General features: G+C 46.6%; 1 protein-coding gene across 1 annotated transcript in view; it reads right to left on the reverse strand.

The window, feature by feature from the left end:
• The window catches only part of EPN1 (epsin 1), a 36,094-nt gene extending 29,849 nt beyond the window's left edge, over positions 1–6,245 (reverse strand). The window contains exon 1 of the mRNA XM_084805700.1: positions 5,562–6,245. The gene's annotated coding sequence lies outside the window, so the exon portion shown is untranslated. The remainder of the gene's footprint in view (positions 1–5,561) is intronic.
• Between the last annotated feature and the right edge of the window lie 2,602 nt (positions 6,246–8,847).

An 8,847-nucleotide genomic window follows, 5' to 3' on the forward strand; every position in this document is an offset into this window, starting at 1 on the left:
TTTGCTCCTTAGTTAAGCTTTATTCTTAGAGCTTCTCTCTAGTTCTGCATCTTCATTCAGAAGGATGTGGCCAAACTGGAACGAGTCCAGAATTGTGAAATGAAGACGACTGGGGGTATGGAAAACAAGTCCTATTTGGAAAGGCTGAAGGACCTGTGGATTTTTAGCCTTGACAACAGAAAACTGGGGGGCTTGGTGGAAAACACAGTGACACTCCTCAAAAATCTTCTGTCACACAGAAGAGGGCAAAGCCTTGTTTTCTGTTGCCCCAAAGGATAGGGCTAGATCTAGTAGGTGAAAGTTACAGGAAGGACGTTTCAACTGAGCATTAGGAGAAACATCTTGATGGTAAGAGCAATTCGACAATGGAACCAATCACCCAGAGCGGCGGTGGGTTCTTCCTTGCTGGAGGTCTTCAAACACAGACAACTGTTTGGAATGCCCTAGCTCTGGACTTCCTGCACAGAGCAGAGGGATGGCCTAGATGGCCTAGAAGACACCCTACAACTCTATGACTCCAGCTCAGCATCGCCAGTTCACACTGTTTGGCACTGCTGCGTGATAGGAGCGTATCTCAGGAAGCACTGGAGCACCTTTTACCGCAGTGAAGGGTAAGGACAGATCCAGAGATTGTATTCTGATGAAAAGGGAATGCAGCTCTGGTTGCTGACTGAAGAACGGGTTGCAAAATTCGCACTCCTTTTTCCAGCAGCATTACTGCCCGCCCCCCTGCTAACTTTATGTCTGTTCACACAATTACTAGCGTTGCTACTTTACGAATGCCAAAGCAACTTGACGCAGACTAGGTAAATATATGTTTTGGAAACACTTTTAAGGAAGCCTTCCTCAACCTGGTACTCTCCAGATGTGTTGGATTAGAACTCTCATCATCCCCAGCCAACATGGTCAATGGAGGACACCAGGGTGGGGAAGGTTGCTTTAAGGAGTCATTTGCTCTCCCTGTTCAGGTGCCAGTAAAAACACACTGGGGTGGAAGTGGGGGATAGATTTAAATCAAGGCAAGTTTAGATCAGTGGTTTAAATTAGCCTTGTTACTTAGGCCCCAAAAGGTAACAGTCTACAAATTTTTTTACTTGACTGTCCTTTACTTATAAGAGGGGCCACCCCAAGTGAAAAGCAGGCTAGTAAAAACCCTTGCAGGCTAGAAGCACAGCAGGCTGGCAAAGAAGAAACAGAGCACTCTTTCTCCTTCACCAACTCACTCTGCTTCCATACTGGCTACAGAGGAAGTGAAACCCTTCCTCCGTGGCCAGCATGTAAGTCAAGTGGGCTGGTGAAGGAGGGACAGATCACGCTGCCTCTCCTTCAGCTGCTCGCCCACTCGCCTGGAGGAAATTCTATGCACTCACCTCTATGGAATTCCTGGTCACCAGTGGCAACCAGGCAAGTGTTTAAATACAAGGCTGGCTGAAATCAATGATTTAAATCACTAAGAAGAAAAAAGAGGCCAATTTAAATAACAGATTTAAATCAAGGTTTCCACTGGTACTTCATGCACTTCCTAAACATTCTAAAATTTCTAGCAAAATGATTTAAGGGTTGGAGCACCTTCCCCCAAAAGGAAAGGCCAAAACGTGTATGACTTTTTTTAGTCTGGGAGAAAAGTACAACCCAGAAAGGCGGAGGACATGAGAGAGGTTTATAAAATTATGCGTGGGGTGGAGACAGTGGACAGAGAGATGATCTTCTCCTTTCATAATGCTAGCTAGAAGTCCTCCAAAGTCCGAGTCCTCCAAAGAAACTGATGGGTGAGCAGATGGAGGACAGACAAAAGGAAAGGCTTCATCACACACCGCATAGATAACGTATGGAATTTGCTGTCCCAAGATGTGGCGATAGCTGCTGGCATAGTGAACTTTAAACAGGGATTAGACGAACATATGGAGGATAGGTCCAGCAGTGGCTATGACAGCTAACTGAGCATCCATGTTCACAGGCAACATGTGGGAGGGTGCTGTCGCCTTCATGCCCAGCTTGGAGAGGCATCACTTTGGCCACAGGGGGAAGCAGAATGGTAGAGGAGATGGACCTCTGGTTTGATCCAGCATGGCTGTTCTCAGGTTATGTCAAACTGCTAAAACGTGTTCATTTACAAGAAAGTAACACAGCTGTCACTGCATCAGACTACAACTGTCATGCTGGCTGGTGATGATTGGGGCTGTAGTCCAACATAGGTCAGAGAAGGCTGAAATAGTTCTACGAGGGCATACTTCTTTCCAGTATTGCTTCTTTTAGTTTCACTTCTCCTTCTTCTATACTGCCCAACTCACCTGCCTTGCCACAATCCTAGCCCCAACCCAGAAACACAGAGATTGTAACTAACAATCCAGAAAGTTGGCACTCATTGCACTCCATGTACCTTTGTCTGTTTAGAGATTGGCTGGCTGGGGCATGCTGGGAATTGTAGGCCTTTTTCTGTCTAAACATGTATAGGATTGTGTCCCTAAAGACCCAGAACTTACCAGAACCAAGTGCTGGTAGTTAATTACTGGGAACAGCCATTTATTTTCATACAGTGTATTTGTTCCTTATTTGTTTAGAGCCAGGGTGTGGAACCTGAGGCCCGTGGACCAAATCTGGCCCACCTCCTGGCCAAATCTGGCCCTCCAGATGTCCATGCCCCCTTTCCCCAAAATGTTTGGTGGTTTCCTGGCTTTTGCGTGCCCCCGCCCCCCAATTCTAAAAGGTTGAAATGCCTCTCCTAAGGCTTAGTTACTGACAGTTTGTGAGAGCTGGACTATAAGGAAGGCTGAGCGCCGAAGAATTGATGCTTTCGAACTGTGGTGCTGGAGAAGACTCTTGTGAATCCCCTGGACCGCACGGAGGTCAAATCAGTCCATCCTAAAGGAAATCAACCCTGACTGCTCATTGGAAGGACAAATACTGAAGCTGAAGCTCAAATATTTTGGCCACCTAATGCGAAGAGAAAACTCCCTGGAAAAGACCCTGATGCTGGGAAAGACTGAAGGCAAAAGGAGAAGGGGACGGCAGAGGATGAGATGGCTAGATAGCATCACCGATGCAATGAATATGAACTTGAGTACACTCCGAGAGAGAGCGGAGCACAGGAAGGCCTGGCGTGCTATGGTCCATGGGGTCACGAAGAGTCGGACATGACTTAACGACTGAACAACCAACATGCGGTTTTTAAATGGAATTTTGGCCCCAGCCACCAGTGGAACGTGGCCCCCAAGAGCTTCTCCAAAATGCAATTCGGCCCTCAGGCTGAAAGACTTTTGACAGCCCTCTTTAGAGAGAGTAAATATTCATAAATTGAAAACAGAGCAAACTGCAAATACAAGCAGTTAAAAAATATAGTACACAGGATCAACCAGGTAGGCACAGTAAATATTCTTCCCAGTGATACAGGATGACATTTCCGGGAGCCAGCAGCTGGACGGCCTGATGCTCTCTGGCCTCTGTTATCAACCCTATAACAATCTTGATTATGACCCATTACATCATATTTCTAATGCCTGACCTCAAAATTATTCTTACCTTTGGCTCTTTATCTACATCGAAAAGCAGCCTTGAACTCAATGGCTGCATTCAGATGATTCTCCAAAACATTTTGAATGCAGCCAATGTGTTTGACAGAGGGCCACTCATTCAGCTTTAAGAGATTGTAAGTGCAGGCTTAAACATGTTTGTATTAAGTTTTAATTTTAAACAGGTTATTTCTAAAAAAAGCAACATGATTTTTTTTAACAACCTGGCTCTTTTAGAAAATATAAATTTGATTTTTTAAAATGGATTTTAATTCACCCTGAACCACCAAATCACCTTCCCACTTTAGATTCTATCAGCTAGTGAGCATTATGTAGCCCAAAAAATCTTGTTTGTGCCAATGAATGTTGACCAAGCGCTCATGCTGGGGGAGAAATATTCTTTCCCCCGCTTTTTTTAAGGGGCGAGTGGTGACTCTAAAGTGGCTCAAAGTCAGAGAGTCCAAAGAAGACAATTGGAATGTTCTTGTAGCAGATCTTTTGCATCACTCACTGCCCCAAACATCTCTCACTGCTTCACCACTAGCTCAATCTCACAGCTTTTGCCTCAAGCCACGCTCCCCTCCAGTTTGTCTGAAACAAGACCTAACCCAAGTACTGTAAGATGGCATGTAATAATAAATACAAGTGGAGAGCATGCCTGTACCTTGCTACAACCACACACAACAGAACTGGGATTCTAGATAAGATCTTCTATGGGAAGAACCTATGGCGTGACTTCCAAACAGACATCAGCCCTGAAAGTGTGATGCAGGAAGTAGACACTGGACACAATCCAATTTCTCCCCCTCCTCTCCTTGAAAACTCAGGCACCAGAAGAAGGGGAAAGAATTTAAGTAACAAGGCCAGCAGTGATACCAAGAGATTTCTTCCTTCTTGCTTCCATGATGCAGACCAGGCTAAAAAGTGAGTCAAAAGTGAGTCAAAGGGGCTCAGGTATTCATATAGGTCAGGGGTGGGAAACTTATGGGCCTCCAGATGTTCTAGCCTACAAGTCCCATCAGCCCTAGTCAACATAGCCAATGGTGAAGGATGATAATTGTAGGCCAAAACATCTGGAGGATCACAAGCTGCCCACCCCTGATAGGCTTGTTTGGATGGAAGAACAAGTTGACAGACTTGTCCCCGCCCACTCCACCCCCCCCCCCCCGCTTGCTTCAGAAGCAAAGATCTTGCAAGCAGCAGGTTAAACTCCATGTAGATCTGACACCGTTCACTAAAATGTCATAAGATTTCCTTTGTTGGATCAGACCAAAGGTTCACTGTTTCTAACAGACAGCTCACAACAAGGACATAATAAAGACAACCATCCCCTGAAGTAAATCAACAGCATCTAGTTATCAAAGGCATATTATCTCTGAATACAGAGGTTCTTTTGCTAAGAGTTATATTGGCTAACAGCCACCTATTGGTTTTTCTTCCATGAATTTGTCTAATCTATTTTTAAAATCAAAAGGTAGCTAGTTGTTGCTTTCAACACATCTTACAGTAATTAGTTTATAGCATGAAAAAGTAATTTGTTGCTCTCAATCTACTACCAACCCATTTCATTCACTTACTTCTGATGTATTTCTGTGATAGAACATCTCTCTATTCTCTCCCAACACCATCAATGATGTTATAAACCTCTAGCATGCCTCCCAATCATTACCCATGTTTATTCTAAACTGAAACCGAACTATCAATTTTTTCAGAGTCAACAGATGTTAAAGCTTCTGTTTTAACCAAGAGCAGCTGAATCCTCTTCTTCCCACTAATTTGGCACAAATATAACTTCCTTCATATGCCCAGTGTCAGCCTCAGTCCACAGAAGTCAGAGAGTATTCCTCTCCCACCCACTCCTGCAGGACACACCTGCCCTGCGAGCTGATCTTTGGAAATCTGAACCAAATGCTAAAATGAAAGGGCAACAGCAGAGTCTAACGAACAGGAAGGAGAATCTGGGCTGCAAGGCCCATCAATTCTAAATGCTATTCCCCCTGCTGACCTCCATCCCCTCCCACCCATGTTAACCTGCTGATAGCAACCACTTACTTGGGCCGGAAGACAATCTCGGTATTCCTTCTTCCACAGATTCCCCAGGCAACTTTCAATGGGTTTCTCTGTTCTAGGCCTCGGATGGGTTAAGGCATCAGGCAGCTGGATGGATCAGGAGCAGTACCACCAACAGAGCCCCCTGGGTCCAGAGCAAGTGTTTCAGCCTCCCCACTTCCCCCAGCCAGGGGGCATAGCCAATGATCTCCTTTCAAAAATGGGGGAATCTTGGCAAACTGCGTGGGTAAGGAAGCCCCCTGTTTTCAAGTAGCCTCTGAGGAGAGGTTAACAAGGAAGGGAGAAGGGTCTCAGCCAGCAAGGTATTTGGGGGCGGAATAAGGGATAGAGGTTCTCCCTTTAGAGGGAGAACAACAAAAATGTACAATAATAATGCTGATGCGGAGGGGCCTCCTCTGATCTGAAGGAGAGAGGGGGCTGGGTTCAAAGGTCACACACACAGGAAGGTCAGGGATCACTCCAGGGTCCAGACCGAGGGTCAGCGCAACCTTTTCAGAGCAACGACTCCCGGGGTCAGAGGTCACGGTGGATTCCGGGCCGGGCGGATGGTACGGAGAGAGAAAGAGGGGAAGCGAGGCGATTCAGGCTTCCCCCTTTGGAAAACCTCGGCCTGGCCCAGTCTTGGAGAGGACTTCGCCCCGGGCTCCCCCGTTTCCCTGGTAATGCAGAGAAATCCGGGCACAGCGAGAGCCGCTCTACCTCGCCCCCTCTCTATGGCCCTCCCGGAGGCTCCGGACCCCTCTCGGCGCGCGGGGCAGATGCGGCAGCGGCGGCAGCGCCGGGAGGACTCCCCGCAAAACGGAAGCGGAAGCCAAGCTTCCGCAACTTCCGCCCGCACCCTTCTCCTTCGGCGACCATATCTATGATCGCCACTTCCTGCATCATAGAGATAATACAACTAGAACAGACGGGAGATCAAAGGCGTAAGAGGAAGTGGGTAGAGAAGAACGTAGAGAAGGCTCTGGAGACGTAAGAAACAAAAACGCCCGGTTTTTATTTGATATCAGCCTGGCTGGGAACGATGGGAGTTGCAGTCCAACACATCTGGAGAGCCCCGGGGTGGGGAAGGCTGCGCCAGAAGCGTACAGCATCGTAGGAAAGTCGCTCTGCAGCAAAAAATCTCTATGGTGCCCCGTCCTGTTTTAATTGAATCGCTCTTGTCCAGCACGTTCAATTAATTGCCAGCCGGAAGTGCTCTTGTAAATGCATACACCCAGTATTCGAGGCGGACCATACAGGGTGGAGAAAAATATTAGGCACAAAAGAGCCTTGTATCACCTTAATACAGGGGCAGGCAACGTGTTTCCCATGGGCACCAGTGCACCCCCAGACACCTCTCCTGCACCCACCAAGGTGCCCGACCTCGCCCACTTAAACCCAAAACGAACACATTTTCTTACACTTGGGAGTGCCGCGAAATGGGTTTCTGTTGGTGCTGAAAACTGCGGGTTCAAACGAGCTGTTCAATGTGTTGGGGCTCAGACCCCACCTCTGCCTTGAACTCAGTCCTTTGGGCAGGTTATTTGTCCTTTGCCATGCCTCCCATGGCAACCATTTTGTGGCAGTGCCCAGGAGTTTCTCAAATGGCCAAATGTGCTTATGGCCCCAAAAGGTTGCCTACCTCTGCCTTGAAGGCTAACAGATTTCTTGGGGCACAACCTTTCCTGGAATAGCATCCACATTTCATCAGATGCAGAAAGTCTCATCCTCAGTTATCAACTTTGTACATGAGTACAAAGAAAAAACATGTAAACAATGGGGTCCCAAAGTTCATGAAATACAAAAGGCACACCTTGTGATATTTGTATGCACACCTCAGATGTATACAAGAAAAGCACAGTGACACACAGTGTGAACTTCCAGTAAAAATTAAAAGCAGCCATTGGCCATGATTCATTGCGGCGGCAGGTTTGTTAGGGGCATGCTGTGATGAAGTCGGCATGAGAAAGTCACACATCTCATTACCTTGTCATAAAACTTCCCTGTTCAAGTGGGAAAGCAACCAGGACAGAAGTGCTAACCCCAGTCATATTTTGTATGGAACACCAATTTTTCTTAGTTGTTAAATAAAGCCTGCTAACCCCAATACATTCCATTGTCCCCATATTGCAGGAAGTGTGGGTAGCAATGTATGCCCTCCAGATATTTTTGGCTTATAACTCCCATCCCTCACAATTGGCTATGCTGATGGGACTTGTAGGCCAAAATATCTGGAGAGCCACAAGCTGCCCACCCCTGGACAAGGGGATAGTTTTTTGATAGCCCTGCAATGCATTCCACTGCTATTGAGCATTAGAAGTGGGCTGAGGCCAGTTTGGATTTCCAACCACAAATCTCCCATACAAAATAACACTCAATGGGGGCACTGTCCTGTTGTCATCACTGAAGTAAGATCCAGCTGCCAGTCATTGGCATTTTGTTCTTTGCATCAGTCAGCAAAATGTCTTGGGCCAGTACTGCAATCTTTACCTGTCATAAAGTACGTTAAAAACCAGGCTTCCTGTAGTTTTGTAGTGGGAATTCTCACTACTTCCAATTGGGGATGAAGAAAAAAATTGCCTAAAACAAACAAATGTCGTACCATCTGTATGTCTAGAAATTGTCTGCTTTACATTCAAAATCTGAATGGAAAGCTAATTTACTCTGTTCAGGATTTCCAGAATCATAACGGCTTGTGTGACTCAATCCTCTATATATCTCTGTGACACCGCCATCTCCTGGCCTGCACGCCCTCTGGGATATGACCAATCATAGCTGCCTTAGATAAAGACTAGCCCTAACCAAGAGCACCTTCCTGGAATTTAAAAGAACAGCACTCCCATTTTTTTTCTGCAAACAGGTTTATGCAGCAATAAACCTTGGGCAGGGGCTCTCAAGGGAACAATCCACATCTTGAACCACATCTTCTACCTCTGCTTACATATATCATATTGGTATCAGTAGGATTTAACATTTCTAAGTGCTGCACGGGAATGATATTAAAGGCAAAACTGAAGTACTTTGGCCACATAATGAGAAGACAGGACACCCTGGAGAAGATGCTGATGCTAGGGAAAGTGGAAGGCCAAAGGAAGAGGGGCCGACCAAGGGCAAGGTGGATGGATGATATTCTGGAGGTGACGGACTCGACCTTGGGGGAGCTGGGGGTGGCAACGGCCGACAGGAAGCTGTGGCGTGGGCTGGTCCATGAAGTCACGAAGAGTCGGAAGCGACTGACCGAATAAACAGCAACAAGTGCTGCACATTGCTAAAGGCAGGAGTATATACT

Source organism: Heloderma suspectum, chromosome 6 (assembly GCF_057233095.1).
Source record: "Heloderma suspectum isolate Gila_16-S chromosome 6, 16-S_ref, whole genome shotgun sequence".
In the NCBI taxonomy this organism is placed as follows: domain Eukaryota; kingdom Metazoa; phylum Chordata; class Lepidosauria; order Squamata; family Helodermatidae; genus Heloderma; species Heloderma suspectum.